At 44.8% G+C, this 16,088-nt stretch overlaps 1 long non-coding RNA gene across 3 annotated transcripts; it reads right to left on the bottom strand.

Annotated features, from left to right (window-relative positions):
- Window positions 1-7,198: 7,198 nt before the first annotated feature.
- LOC119363152 lies at window positions 7,199-10,279 on the bottom strand. 3 transcript variants are annotated; one of them, XR_005173819.1, is made up of 4 exons: window positions 10,187-10,279; window positions 9,936-10,103; window positions 9,616-9,748; window positions 7,199-9,520 (listed from the first exon to the last, which is right to left on the bottom strand). It is a non-coding gene; the product is annotated as an uncharacterized LOC119363152 (long non-coding RNA). The 3 variants fall into 3 exon arrangements; XR_005173817.1 differs by having other exon boundaries at window positions 7,199-9,748; XR_005173818.1 differs by having other exon boundaries at window positions 7,199-9,748; window positions 9,936-10,097.
- Window positions 10,280-16,088: the final 5,809 nt, after the last annotated feature.

Here is a 16,088-nt window from a genome sequence, read left to right as displayed (position 1 = left end):
CCCCCCACGAGCTCCAGTGCTCCCTCACCACCATGATCAAGCAGGGAGTCCTCAACTCCGTTGACAGCCGGGTCATCAAGATGGAAAAATTCTCTCATGGCCATGATCACCTCAGGAGCTAGTTGGTCCTTGAACTTGGAAGTAAACTCATCCAAAGTTGCCTCCGTCACATCTTTACCATCTCTGATGATTCCTAGCGTGCGGCAACCAATTTTTCTGCAACTTTGGCCGCCGGCACAACAACAACACTTGCACCAGGCCGCTTGATCCTCTGCAGCGAGAGACCACCCTTCCTGGAGATTTGCAATCCGGCCAGCGTTTTCCAACAAGCCGTAGGAGGCCTTGGAGGTGGCGATGGAGGCGTGGCAAAAATGCTCTGCTGTCGCACCTCAAAGAGTGACTCCACGGGATCTTCAAGGGTCTTCTCTTGTCGACCACGTACCGGCGAGGGAGTGCGCTGTAGATAGCCGACGCATATGAGGGGCGGTGTTGGAGAGGACAGAAATCCAGGTGGCCTGGAAGGAAAATGACAGCGAAAGGATGCTCGTCGCCGACGACCCAATCCAAGTGACTGGCCTCGCTCCGCAGCCTACATGCCCCATGCTTCTCTTTTTCTTTAAAAATAATACTCCCATCAATCCCAACTAACTAACGCAGGCCAATGTAAAATAAACATTATATAGAGGTTGCGTCAATTAATTTGAATCGATGGAAGTAATAAGCTTGTCCTTTTTCAGTTAGAATGAAGAAATTCTCTCAGTGGATGTTTCCACGGGCAGAGCCTGGGAAATGTGATGCTTTCTTAATGCTTAATCGATCTTCCAGTGGTGTTTTTTACGTAGGCGAAACTCGTGGCGATGGTGGTAGTCTCCATCCACCCCTGTCAGGCTCTGAGCCAGTCAAATCGTGTCAAGTAAAGCATGGATGCTACTTGTATTTGGCATTGACAAAATTGCGCGAAAAGTGGCTGATATATACAAAGTTGTCGTCCGGAGTAGCTGCTGCATGCACAACCCATCTTTCTTGTTCTGTCTTTCAAGATTTGTCAGGTCGTGTACCACTGATGCGGACTGAAGTTCTACCCACTTCCCTTTCATCTTTCTTTTGATTTCGAGGTACATGGCGTACGTACGATTGGTGGATGACAGAGGATCCTATTGTCGGACGGATGCATCATGCATGCATGCTTCTGATTAGATGTAGTAATAAGTTTAATAATGAGATATGTGTAAGTGAAGCCTATTGTTCAGGTATATATTCCTGCAAGTCGCCCACGGGTTACTACCACGGTAGACAAAGACAGCAACGGGTAGTGTTTTTTTTTTTTTTTTGAAACGGAACAAAGGGTACTGTGACTGTACCAGACAGCAACTCTGAGACAAAGCGGGGTATCGATCGAGCTACAGGACTACTTATGACTATATGTAGTTCTTTGTACCATACTTTAAGATTCCAACCATATCCTTTCATTTAAGACTTGGATTTTTAGACGCCGATAACTGCCACACGTGTGGTATATTCGATATGCGCCCACACACCATATGTGGTGTAAGCAGAAGGCAGCCTACACGGGCTATGTATGGGCGGATATTAGAATTGCCCACACGTGTGGGCGCGGCTGCTTCGTGCCACACGTCAACAAGCAGTGGCGTAGCTAGGCCCCAGGCTACCAGGGCTGTGGCCTGGGGCGTAGCAGTTTGCTGCTTCGTGTCATGTAGCAACAATAACACTGTTTACTACTGTTTGCTACTGTAGCTAAGAGCTTGGCCCGGGGCGTGTCTCTGATGTGGCTACGCCACTGCCAACAAGTACTGCTCATCTTCACCTCGCGCGTGTGGCACGAAGCAAAAATGCACACACGTCCTGATGCAACTACGTTAGGTACACCGCGTAGTTGCCATCCTGGTTGGTCGATGTAGTTATCCGGGATGGCAAGTGTAGTTGTAAAAGTATGGCAACACTATCTGTTTTGGTTAACTATAGTTGTCATGTCTAATTTATGGTAGTTGCCGCATGTAATCAAACCGTAGTTGTCGTGTGTGATTAACTACTTGCCACATATGGTCAAACAGTAGTTGACATGTATGGTCCAACTATAGTTGTCATGTGTGTTTATCTGGTTGCCACGTACGCACAACTGCAGTTGCCGTCTAGCAAAAAATCACAGTTGGCATGTGTGTTTACCTAGTTGCCACGTTCGTCTAACTGTAGTTGTCATCCACAACGTAGGAGTGTTGTGTGGGCGAAAAGTAGTCGTCCACACGCGCATGAACTAGGTGGCTGGTTGTGTGGGCAGAAACTAGTTCGCTCACACAGCGCAGCTGGCAAACAACATGGTGCTAGCGTGTGGGCAAACTCTTCAACTCCCACACACCAGCCCCGTCCTACGTGGCACACAAAATCAACCTTTTCGTGCCAAGATTCGTGCAAAAGGCACTGGACGATGATCGAGGCGTGTGGGCGAGTTGGGTAACACCCATGTGGGTGTTAGTGTTTTCGGATTTTTTTTATTTATTCCCTTTTTAATTTCTTCAATGATTAATTGGAATTTCAATTATTTATTTTGGCCGGCTGTTTTTACATAAATAATAAGTAAAAAAAGAAGTAGGAACTAGAATGAACAGTGTAGTAGCAATAAATGCGAGAATATTGACTTCCATAACCTTTTTATTTTTTATTTTCACAATAACTCGGGATGTAATGTTATGGGGCGTGTTTGGTTGCCCGCATGCAGCCCAACCAGGCACACGCGGGATGTGCGTGACCTGTTTGGTTGGCTGGGTTGCATGTGATTCGTGGCCCGCACGAACCTTAAAGCAGGCCTGAGCCTGGCCCGGAGAAAACTGCCGAATTGGCAGTTTCTCGCGAGTCTGTCTCGGCGCGACCACACGTGCGAGGAGGTTGCACGCCTCGGCAGCGCAGGAGACGGAGAGGACGTCTCATAACTCCCCTCCCACTCTCCTGTCACCGTCCCGCAATGTTCTCGCCGCTAGCACGCCTCTCTGCCTCACTGCCCCTCCCTCTCCTTCCCTCCGATGGATCCGCCTCGCCCACTGCCGGGCCGTCCTCTGACCCCCGTCGACCAGCGCATCGCCAGCATCCAAGAGCGTTGGGTGGCCGGGCTCCAGAACTCGGGCAGGGACCTGGCGTCGGCGCTGCGAGCGTCTTCCCTATCTGCTGCCGGCCACCACAAGGAACGGCCAATGCGGTGTCGGCCGTTCCTGCTCCGCCGCCGTTTCCGGACCTCGTGGTCATGGGCTAGGCGTCGGCGCCGTCCACGGAGCCGCCACTTCTTGGGACCCCATTGGGCAGGGGGTTTTATTGACCCCCGTCCAAGGGTTTTCTCCTGTCGGCGTGCTGTCCTCCTCGACCTCTGACGTGGCCATGAGCACCGGGCCGATGTCGCCGGCCGTCGCCAGGGCCGGCTCCCCCTCTGCTTTTCCACCTCTATCCTTCCCGCCGGGGTTTTCACCCCGGCATCGGTTCGCTGCGACTGCGCAAGCTCCGGTGAGTCAAAAAATCCCCAATGCTTGCTCGTAGATGTAGATTAGGGGTTTATTTCTTAGGCATGTGCTAGCACTTCGTAGATTCGATAGGATTAGATAGGATTCGAGTAGATCCGATTCGATGCGATCCCAATCGAATCGAATTTGACTGATCTGTTCTTGTTTGCTATAGTGTGTGTTCTAGGATAATGTTCTTCTGCTAGTGCTTTCCTATGATTTGTGTTCATGTAGGATCTGTGTTCATGCTAGAATCCCCAATGCTAGTGTGCTTTGCTAGGATCTGTGTTCATGCTAGGGTCTTGCTAGGATCTGTGTTCATGCAAATGGCATGTTCATGTTCAAGCTAGGATCATGTTCATGTTGTTGTTCATGTTGCTACATACATGTTCAAGCTAGGGTTTGTGTTGCATGCTCTAGATTGGTATACGTGCATGTATTAGGACCATTTTAGGACGCTGCCAAATGTGCATGGGTGCACATGGGTGCTATTTTTTGATGTTTCCATGCTTAGGATGATGAACTGATGAGTGGCAGTTGCAAAAGACCAGATTCCACTGATCAGTGGCATTTTCTCATGGGAAACTACCACTGATTAGTGCCACTTGCTCTTGGGCAAGTCCCCTGATCAGTGCCACTAGCTCTTGAGCAAGTGCCATTGATTAGTGGCACTTGCCCAAGAGAAAACGACATTGATCAGTGGCATTTGCCCAAGAGCAAGTGCCATTGATAAGTGGCATTTGGCAAAGAGTTTGTGCACTGATCAGTGGCATTTGCTCTTGGGCAAATGTCTCTGATCGGTGTCATTTGCTATAGTGCTAGTGCAACTGCTCAGTGGCATTAGCAGAAGAGCTAATGGTACTAATCAGTGGTTGTTCATTTTGCAAGCACCTCCAATACTTGTCATCTTACCTGACAAGATATTGAAGAGCGACTGGGACATGGCGCGTGGAGGAGCTCAGGTGGTGGTCGGAGCTGAGGGTGCCGAGGATCTCATCCCCGCGAACAGGTGGCTCAAGAGGGTGGACATGCCTGGCACAGTCGCCTTCATGAGCATGCCTCGTTCAAGGGGACGATCTCCAAGGACCGTCCACGAGGAGGGGGGGGGGCGGGAGCCGCTGCGCTTCTACCAGCAGATCAAGGACGTCGAAGACCTCACCATGCTCGTCATCCCTCGCAAGTTCGTGGAGGTGATGAACGAGCGGCTGGTCATCAAGCGGCTCCCGCGCGTGGTCAGGCTGTCGACGAACTAGTGGTGCGAGTTCTGGGTGTAGGTCCAGAACTTCAAGGGGCACATGGTTCTTGGCCGGGGCTGGAACTACTTCTGCCGCCACCACCGGATCGTCTCCGGCGACCTCCTCGTTCTGCGCATCTTAGGACTCGGCCTGAAGGTCCAAATCTACAACCATGACTCCTCGACCATGTGTAGGGTTCGTTGCAGCAAGCACAACTGTGTTGGTGACATTGAGCATGCAATGTAGTTAACTTAGGTGTTAGTGTTGAACTTGTTATGGTCTGTGACTAGAACTTATGGTACTTATGTTGTGAACTTGTTAATATTTTTTCCATGAGCAGCACCCTGGCGTGGAGCAGGGAAGGAGGATGCCCCTGCTGTTAATCTAAGTAGTTTGTTGTCATTTCCGTTGCTTGCTTTGTTTGATCTCATTTGGTTGCTTGTTGTCAGTGCTTGCCTCTTTGATCGGCTGTCAGTTGTGCTTGCTCTTGTGCTGATCATGTGGTGGTAAGGCCACCACATTTGAATGGGGTGAGCAAAACACAAACATTATTTGCAACCAAACAACTGAAGTTTGCATCCGCTCACACCCTAAGCATAAAAACGGCCACCAAACAACAGGGGGTAGGTGCCCTTCCATGCGATGCAGTCAATCAAACAGGTTGCATCTACTGCATATGAGACTGCATATGGAAAACCAGCCTGGCTGGAGATGGACATACAATGCGGGTACTGTAACGAACTTCAACCAAACATGCCCGGCATCTCAAGGAAGTTTGTTAATCCTCACGGAGCAGATGTGCAATGCAACGCAAGGGCGCAACTTGCAGAAACGTTGGAGCGCGTCAGTTGTGACCAGGTATAGAGGGTGCTCGGGTTGGCGACATGGATGGATAGGGGGGAGACCTCGCTTTCAAAGCTTCGAGTGCACGGCTCGTGCCCATCTTGTGTTGCGCTCGTTTGCCACGGCAGATCGAACATCTCGGCCCATGCCTCATCTAGCTTCGTCATCAAGTTGAGGGGGTTTACACTCAAAAAAATTCAAGCTGAGGGGCTTGAGAGGAACAGCCGAACAGGCGAAGGCGATCACAATCTGTCGATCTCAGTTATGCACGCCATCCGATGTAAGCCGAACAGGTCATCAGTTATTTCATTTCATTTTTTGAGAAAATGTTGAACTAGTACCAATATGCGCCAAATAGTGTGCAACCTTTTTTTAGGGGTGCCAAATAGTGTGCAATTGGTACAGGGCGCAAATTCTATTTAGCCCTCGTGGCGCCGGTTCTTGTTTTGCCAGCTTTTTTCTTTTTTTTTGTTTTTCTCATCTTTTTATTTTTGTGATTTTCATTTTCATTTATTTTTGTGATTTTTTTCAAATCCGTGGAAATTTTGAAATTCGTAGATCTTGTTCAACTTCATGAACGTTTTTCAAATGTGCGATTTTTCTAAATTCATTAACTTCATTTTATTGTGTGAACTTTTTCAAATCCTAGATTTTTTTTTCAATTTCGTGAGCTTATTTAAATCTGCTAACATTTTCAAATATATGGACGTTTCTCAAATGTGCATTCTTTGAAATTTGTGTTAATGAGGAAACTGTTTATAAAATTCATGAACATTTTCAAACTCGCAAACATTTTTTTTTATTTTTGTGATTTTTTTAAAAATTATATGAACCTTTTCCATGGCCAGAGATCGTGGTCAACAGTCATGCTCAGTGGTTGTCGTCATGGTCCACCACCAAACTAATAAAAGGCTACTTACAACTGACGCACCCCCCCTCCCCCCGCTTCAGTCATAACGAGCTAGCCCATATAAGACTCCATCGTGTTTGGTTTTTTAGAAGCCCCTCCGGTGTTGGGAAGCTTCCGGAAGCTGCCCAACCATTTTTATGTGTTATGATTTCAAGTTTTCTCATTGTTGCTTTCTTTCTTTTACTTCTTTTTCTTTTTTCCTTTTCATTTCCTAAATGCATGGTTTTTTTTTCAAATTCTTGGACTGTTTTCTTTGATTCGTGAACTATTCCAAATTCATGAACATTTTTTTCGAATTTATGAACTTTTCATCAAACTCGTGAACTTTTTACAAATTCACAAACCTTTTCAACTTTTTCAGAACCGTGAACTCTCAAATCCGCGAGGCTTCATCATCAAGTTGAGGGGTGGAGAAGAACAGCCGATCAGGCAAATCCGATCATGATCGGTTGATCTCGGCTATGCACTCCAGCCTATGCAAGTCGAATAGGTCATCACTGAACTATGTTTTTCCTTTATTTTTAGAAAACGCTGAACTAGCACCAATATGCGCCAAATAGTATTAGTAAGCTTGCACGTGAAAATTCACGTGTATTGAAAAGATAATTCGTAGTAGCAGTCAAAAAATTTGCAAACGAACTGATGAAAAACTGGATAAAAAACACAAGACTCCTTTGGTTAAATCAATGCATCTAGAAGCATAAATATGCCAGCAGAAGAAAAGCACATTGTTATATCCTTAATCTCATATGATGTAACATGAGTACAAAACAATTATAATCTTAAATGACTTGTACATCAGGAGAAGGCAAAGAGATATGTCATGTCCAATTGTCCACAAGGATGAACAAGCTCACTGGAGGAAAAGAAGAGACTCTCACATGGCCATCCTTGTGGCCATATGGACATGGCATATCTCTTTGCCTTCTCCTGATGTACAAGTCATTTAAGATATGCCATGTCCAATTGTCCACAAGGATGAACAAGCTCACTGGAGGAACAAGCTCACCAAATATTGTCTTCAAGAGAGATACAACATGCTAATATTTACTATTGCGCCATTGGTTCACAATTTCCTCATGAAGCATACGGTTGGCCTATCATCTAGACTGGTATTGCTTGCCGGTAACCCTCAGGGCAATATTTGGTGATGCATGGCATGTTGAATATGTCCCTCCAAACGAAAACAAAGGGCCTGGATCTCCAATACTCTGCATAGATGTGAGCTATTTTGTGCCTCATTTGCATGAAAGTTCAGTGGCCAACACCATAGTACCAAGACACATAGGAATTACTTCAGTTAATTTGTAGCAGAAACCCATCAACTTAAAAATCACCAACCTGCATATATGAAAAACAAAGGTAAGGAAATATTCTTATGATTTGAAAACTGATATCCTATAAATGAAACAATAGAAGTTGTACCAAACCATTGGTTCGGTTCAAAATTAGCAAACACAACAGTGGCACTGATTCGTCATGAACCGTGGTACTGAGAGAGGCACCATTACTCTTCCTTTTACCTTTTCCTTTCTAGAATGAAATAATCCCAGTCTGGACATTTTTTTGCACCTACTTCGATTAAAAATGCCCATATTTAATGCTCAAGCTAATAAGAATGTGTATGGATCATACTAAAAACATGCTACATTGGAAACTAATTAAAATCATGCATTGCTGATTGCATGCATGTTTGCCTACGGAACATCCTCTTTGAAAGCAACTCAGTGACAAGTGTTCATTGCAAAATTAACGGCTTGCTCGCTCGTAGTAAACTTGCACATGCCTTGTCTGAACAAACAAAAATGAAATCAAATATATCTTCAGATAAGTAAATATATAAATTTCATCTAAAAATAAAATATAAGAGTTATGTCATCCACATCAGAGTTCCATTCTCATTCCTGCAACCTCATTTTTAATCTCAGCAAGTTCCTGGACATTATCCATATTTATCAGTGACAAAATAATTAAAGTCCGCAGATGCTATAAAGGAACAAATCTGATCTATGTAAATATCATGAATAGAGAATTATAAAGTGCGCGCACACAAATATAGTACTCCCTCCGATCCATAATAAGTTTCACGGTTTTGAACTAATGTTGAGCTAACCTTAGTTCAGAACCATGACACTTATTTTGGATTGGAGGGAGTATTTACAAAAATAGTTCCAAGATGAAACAAGCTTTAATAGAAAAAAATAGCTCCCTCCATATTTCTCCTTCATGTCCAAACAAGATCACTTGATCAATACATGAGCAAATAACCACTCACTTTCAGATTTTGCCATTCTGATCCATCACCTCACAACAAGCATATATTTCCAACATACGTGACCAAAACTACACTTCTGAAATGTCAAATGAGGCAAAGTAGCATAAGAATATTTTTCCAGGGTGTTGTATGTGAACGAGTACAAAGTCCTAATGTATAAGATTGACTGCAAAACAAGCACCAGTGCAGTGGATATATGACTTGCTTTACAATTAGCTAATGGATGAAACTCCAAAAACAAAGCATGCTTTATTTTGAATAAAAGATTCAATGTCAAGTCTAGGTCCTAGATTGTTCAAAATGGCAGTACTATTGATGATGAAACCTGCAACCTGTGGTTCAGTAAAGGGTCTAATTTACTTTAACTCTAAGATCTGTTGTGATTGATCTCTATATATCTTACGGCTGAGATGATCATAATTACAGTAAATAACATCAAATAAAAGTTTGGTCTATATCACCACCAAACTGTCACCAGCAAGGATAGTTAGAATATGTTTTATCTCCGGCAATATTAGAACAATGACTGTAAACAGAGGAGGTGGAGGCGAGATTAGCATTACCATAAGAATGCCTGTGTCGAGCTACTGTCCTGGTGGTCTAGGATATGGCATCCATGCGGACTCGGTCCTCGACACGACGCTGACGTCATTCAACACATAGTATCCATGACAGTTGGGATGTTGACGGCGGCAGCCACATCCAGGCCGCACAGGATGAGAGATGTGTGCGGCATCAATGAACATGCATATTGCTACTCCAGAATATTTATCAATCCAAATTATCCTATCTAGATCTAGCTCCAAATATGTAGTCGCTTGGATCTTAGGCCAGCAGTCTTACACCAACCTGAATATCACGGAAGAGGTGTGCACCGCTACATCTCAAGTTGCCTTCCGTTGCAGCCTGTTCTCCTCTCCTGCATGCATCCTTTCCCTCTTATCATATTTGTCGTTCTTGCTTGGCCCACAACGCCATTCTTCTACTCTCCCGACCAGCAAAAACACCGCAAGGATTTTAATAAAAAAAATTGATTGATTCAGCATAAAAACATTTTTCTTAATTCATCATGGCCGGAATATCCTAAGTACTTCAACCAACCATTGAAATGGTACCATGAACATCACAAATTTGGAAGTAAAAAATGGAAGGAAGGATAAGTGGAATACCAGCTGTGTGGCAGCAGAACATCACAATTCTGAATCCATGTACCTTCTAGTTTTCATGGCCGGGATCTTGACAAGAAAGACCAAACACATTGGGGTATTGTACAATTAAATCAAAAATTGTCACTGCCTGGTTATGTACATCTATCCCATTATGAAGCAAGCCTACAACTGACATCAGCAGAAATTAGAAGGTAGTGGCATTGTACAATTAAACCAAAAATTGTCACTGCACACAGGCAGTGATAAAGCACCTGCAGCGTGGAGGTCCGGCGCCTGTGTCTGGGCGGCGGGTGGGCGCGACGGCCCGGGCGGCGCGTGGACGAGGCGGGGCGGGGGCCGGGGCGGGGCAGGGGCGGCCTGTTTGGCGCGTCCACGGGGAGCGCCGGCAGCCCGTGCGGCTTGGCTGGGCGCGGCGTGGGCGCGGCGTCCCGTGGACGGGGCGGCCCGGGCGGCGCGTGGACGGGGCGGGAAAGGGGCGGCCCGAGCGCCTGGAGCGTGGGCGCGGCAGTCCGGCGGTGCGGAGGCACAGGTCGAGGGCGTTTTCTAGCCGGGAGGATATGGGGAAGAGGTGGCAAAACTGGCCCAAGGGCGTGGTCGGCTGGTCGCGGGAGGGCTTATGTTTTTTTTTTTACGGGAGGTGTTCCTGAGGACGTTAACCCAATGGCATGGTGGGTAATTAATTAATGTAATGACATAATGGGTAATTAAAGTATAAAACACGCTTACTGTGTTGGAGGGATGTAGCATCAGATTGCAGGTTTCGATGGATATGATGATTTGGTTCTCCGCCCTCATGTGCTTTTATAGTGGTAGTAAATGCATATCCTATTTAGCGCTCATGTATCCTGTGTGTTTGGCCGGCCCATATAACCTTCTATGGTTTCAGTTTTAGGAAGCTACTAGATGCTTCCGGTTTGTCTTTTCTTTACTTTTTTAGGTAGGGTTTTCCTACCTTTTTTTGCTTTGCATTTTTTCCTCATCTTTTTAATATTTTTTATGAGCAATCGTTCAAATGCGTGGACATTTTAAAATTCGTAATATTTTCAGAATTCACAAACGCTTTTTAAATATGTGATTCAGAAAATCATGAATTTTATTTTAATGCATGAACTTTTTGAAAATCCTGAATTTTTTCAAATTCATAATCTTGTATAAATCCGTCGACCTTTTCAAGTCTGCGAATATTTTTCGAACATGCAAACTTTTTGAAATGCGTGAGTTTTTTCCCAAATGCACGGAATTTTTTCAATGCCCGAACTTTCATGGACAGTTTTCAAACCCGTGAATAATTTTCCAACTTCCAACCGTTTTTTTATTTTATGACTTTTTAATTTGTATGAATCCTTTCCACTGTAAGAGCTCGTGGTCAATGACCAATGTACACGCGCCTAGGCAGCCGCGCATTGAGTTGCACTGTCCAAAGGCCCTCTTTCATATAGTGGTTCCATCCTTGACGATGTGGAGGTGCTGCACCAAAAATCTTATCGTTCCTGACTGACCAGGAAGCCCAACATGCCATGATGATGATGTCTACGGCAATGCCTTTGGGCAATTCAACACAGGCAGTCTGAATCTCATCAAATGTTGAAATTCCTCTCTTCTTGAAAGGGGTAATATGATCCCAGCAATGGAAAATGAAGTCTTCAAGTTCCAGAAGAGGTGGATTGATGTTTCCTTAGTCCCTTCAGCACAGAGTGCACAATCATAGCTGTCAAGATACATGGTTTTGCGGTGTAGCAAATTCCTGGTATTAACTCTATCATGTAGCAGCAGCATGAAAAAGACTTTGTGCCTTAGTCTGCATGAAGTGCTCCATATATGTGAAAATATTTGATGTGCCTAGTTGTTGCCTATCAACATATTATACATGAGCTTAGGATGGAAATTGTTCTTGGTCCAAGGATAGGTCCAACTATCCGAGTTCTGCTGAATCTGTCTTTCATACATATAAGCTTGAAGTGCATTGAATTGCTAGTAGGCTTGTAGGGACAAGGGCCCGTGAAATATATTTTCCATCTCTTGAGTAATTGTGACCTGATGCAATGTGTTGTCTTTGGAGATGGAAAATGAAAAGAGCTCTGGGTACTTCGAGTGGACTGGTTGATCCGACCAAGAGTCGGTCCAAAATAAGGCAGTATCTCCTCTATCAGCCTTGTATCTAGCAAACTATTTGAAGGTGGGGAGGAGTTTTACCAGGCATTTCCCCCAAAATGATCCCATCATTTTATCCCCTAGCAAAGCAGTCGAGTAGTATGATTCCCAAATGATGTTTACCCAGGGTATATCATCCTTGTTATAAAACTTACGCAAAAATTTCATGAGGAGAGCATGTGATGCGGAGCATCCTATGGTCATCCCCATGGACCTACCATCGTCTCATCAAGTGCCAAGAGGATCAATGACACGAGCACGAGCTAGAGCTCTCAAGACCGAGGTGACATCTTTCCTTAGTGATATCCCATATGATCCACTTGAGATGGCTACTACCTAAGTCTATAATATTATGCATGATCAGGTACATATAAGACCCTCTCGAAGATGCATGTGAAGACGGACAAGTCCCAAAGTACAAGGATGAAGAAGAACGACGGAAAGAACCGAGAGCAGCTCCCAGGGCCCGGACATCTGACCCCTGAAGATGACCACACAATAGCACCCGCCATGCTACAGGGCCCGGACATCCGGCCCGAGGACCCCGGACATCCCGCGCCCGGCCCGGAAATCCTGCGCCCTTCACAGAACACCATCGAAGCTGGACCCTGTCAGCCCGGACATCCGACTCTTCGTGAGCCGCCGGACATCCGGCCCCTGGCCCGGGAATCCGGACCACGTCTATCCAGAGAGCTCAGAAACGACCCTACCAGCCCGGACATCCGGCCCCCCTGCCCGGGCATCTGGCTCCTAGTGAAGGCCCGGACATCCGGCCTGACGCTCGGACGCCCGGCTCCGCCTGTCTGCGCACAGTGAAAGGGCCGAGGCCCATGTACCCCTTCGCCCCTTAGACTATATAAACCCCTTCCCCTCCCTCTTTCTAGGGTTAGCAAAGGATTAACTCATTTGAGAGATAGAGCTTTGCTCATCCACTTGATATTCTCCATCGGAGTTCATGACCTCTACGGAGAAGATCCCGCAACTGGATTCAAGACCCCTAATGGGAAGACCCCTCAAGACCTCATCACGGAGAAGAACTACCACCTCTTGTATCATCCTTTGTTGCGTTTGGATCTTGTATCACTCTTTATGTTCATGGATCTAGCACATGTGTGATTGTTCTCGTTGATTTGAGTGTTTCCTCTTGTTTCCCCTCGTGTTTCTCCTCGTGTTCTTCATAGGATCCTCTCCATTTCGTGAAATATCGGCCCTAGGGTTTCCACCTTATACGTCTCCAACGTATCTATAATTTTTGATTATTCCATGCTGTTTTATTATCAATCTTGGATGTTTCATAATCATTATATAGTCATTTTATATCATTTTTTGGTACTAACCTATTGACATAGTGCCAAGTGCCAGTTATTGTTTTCTGCATATTTTTTACATTGCAGGAAATCACTGTCAGACAGAGTCCAAATGTCACGCCAATTTACGATGATTTTTTATGGACCAGAAGGAACACAACGGGCCCTGGTTGCACCTAGAGGAGTCCCTAGGAGGGGACAACCCTCCAGGGCGCGCCAGGAGGCCCAGGCGCGCCCTGGTGGGTTGTGCCCACCTCGGGTGCCCCCTGGACCGACTCTTTGCTCTATGAATACCTTAATATTCCTGAAACCCTAGGGGAGTCGACGAAATTTTCATCCAGCCGCCGTAGAGTCCAAAACCACGAGATCCAATCTAGACACCATCACGGAGGGGTTCACCACTTCCATTGGTGCCTCTCCGATGATGCGTGAGTAGTTCTTTGTAGACCTTCGGGTCCGTAGTTAGTAGCTAGATGGCTTCCTCTCTCTCTCTCTCTCTCTCTCTCTTGATTATCAATACAATGGTCTCTTGGAGATTGGAGATCCATATGATGTAAGTCTTTTGGCGGTGTGTTTGTTGGGATCTGATGAACTTCGAGTTTATGATCAATTATATCTTTTATATCCATGAAAGTTATTTGAGTCTCTTCGATCTCTTATATGCGTGATCTCTTATAGCCTCGTATTTCTTCTCCGATATTAGGGTTTTGTTTGGCCAACTTGATCTATTATCTTGCAATGGGAAGAGGTGCCCGGTAGTGGGTTCGATCTTACGGTGCTTGATCCCAGTGACAGAAAGGGAACCGACACGTATGTATCATTGCTACTAAGGATAAAAAGACGGGATCCATATCTGCTGCAATAGATAAACGGATCTTGTCTACATCATGTCATCGTTCTTATTGCATTAATCCATTTTCCCATGAACTTAATACACTAGATGCATGCTGGATAGCGGTCGATGTGTGGAGTAATAGTAGTATATGCAGGCAGGAGTCGGTCTACTAATCTTGGACGTGATGCCTATGTAATGATCATTGCCTGGATATCATCATGATTATTTGAAGTTCTATGAATTTCCCAACAGTAATTTGTTCACCCACCATTTGCTACTTTTTTCGAGAGAAGCCACTAGTGAAACCTACGGCCCCCGGGTCTTCTTTCTCATATTTTTGCCTTGCGATCTACTTTTTCCTTGCGTTTATTTTCAGATCTATTAAATCAAAAAATATAAAAATACCTTGCTACAATTTATTTGTTTCGCGATCTATTTATCCCATCTACAAATTTACCTCACATCCTTTGCCTATCTTGAGGCGCTGTACCACGAAAGGGATTGACAACCCATTTAACACGTCGGGTTGCGAGGTGTTGTTCTTTGTGTGCAGGGGTTGTTTATGTTGTGTTGCTTGGTTCTCCTACTGGTTCGATAACCTTGGTTTCATATCTAAGGGAAATACCTACCACCGCTGTGCTACATCCTCCCTTCCTCTTTGGGGAAATACCGACGTAGCTTCAAGCGACATCAAAAGGAATTTCTAGCGCCGTTGCTGGGGAGGACCTTCAACATAACCAGGTTCCTAATCACAAATCTCATCTCCTTGCAATTTACATTATTTGCCTCTCATTTTCCTCTCCCCCCACTTCACAAAAAATTGCCGTTTTATTCCCCTCTCTTTGTAACTTTGCCTTTTTTTATCAGATCTATTCTTTGCTTGCAATCATGAGTGATTTCGGTATGGCACCAACAGATGATGACCTAACTCCTAAATTTGGACGTACGGGCAATCTGGATGCTAAAACTTTTATCTTGGGGCAAGGGAATGATATGGGAAAAGAACGTATTCAAGAATTTTTCAATTATGTTGGGACACAACACTTATAGTAGTGGTTTGCTTTCTTTTACTAACAAATCTCACAAGGGTTTTGTTAAGTTTTATGTGATTGAAGTTTTCAAGTTTTGGGTTATATTACGAAGGATGAAAGAAAGTGAAGGAAATATGCCCTAGAGGCAATAATAAAGTTATTATTTATTTCCTTATTTCATGATAAATGTTTATTATTCATGCTAGAATTGTATTAACCGGAAACATAATACATGTGTGAATACATAGACAAATGAGGTGTCACTAGTATGCTCTACTTGACTAGCTCATTGATCAAAGATGGTTACGGTTTCCTAACCATATACATGAGTTATCATTTGATAAACGGGATCACAAAATTAGGAGAATGATGTGATTGACTTGACCCATTCCGTTAGCTTAGCACTTGATCGTTTTAGTTTACTGCTATTGCTTTCTTCATGACTTATACATGTTCCTATAACTATGAGATTATGCAACTCCCGATTACCGGAGGAACACTTTGTGTGCTACCAAATGTCACAACATAACTGGGTGATTATAAAGGTGCTCTATAGGTGTTTCCGATGGTACTTGTTGAGTTGGCATAGATCGAGATTAGGATTTGTCACTCCGATTATCGGAGAGGTATCTCTAGGCCCTCTCGGTAATACACATCACTATAAGCCTTGCAAGCAATGTGACTAATGAATTAGTTGCGGGATGATATATTACAGAATGAGTAAAGAGACTTGCCGGTAATGATATTGAGCTAGGTATTGAGATACCGACGATCAAATCTCGGGCAAGTAACATACCGATGACAAAGGGAACGACGTATGTTGTTAAGC

This window comes from Triticum dicoccoides, chromosome 2B (genome assembly GCF_002162155.2).
Source record: "Triticum dicoccoides isolate Atlit2015 ecotype Zavitan chromosome 2B, WEW_v2.0, whole genome shotgun sequence".
NCBI lineage: Eukaryota > Viridiplantae > Streptophyta > Magnoliopsida > Poales > Poaceae > Triticum > Triticum dicoccoides.
This window is presented reverse-complemented; position numbering and strand designations above follow the sequence as displayed.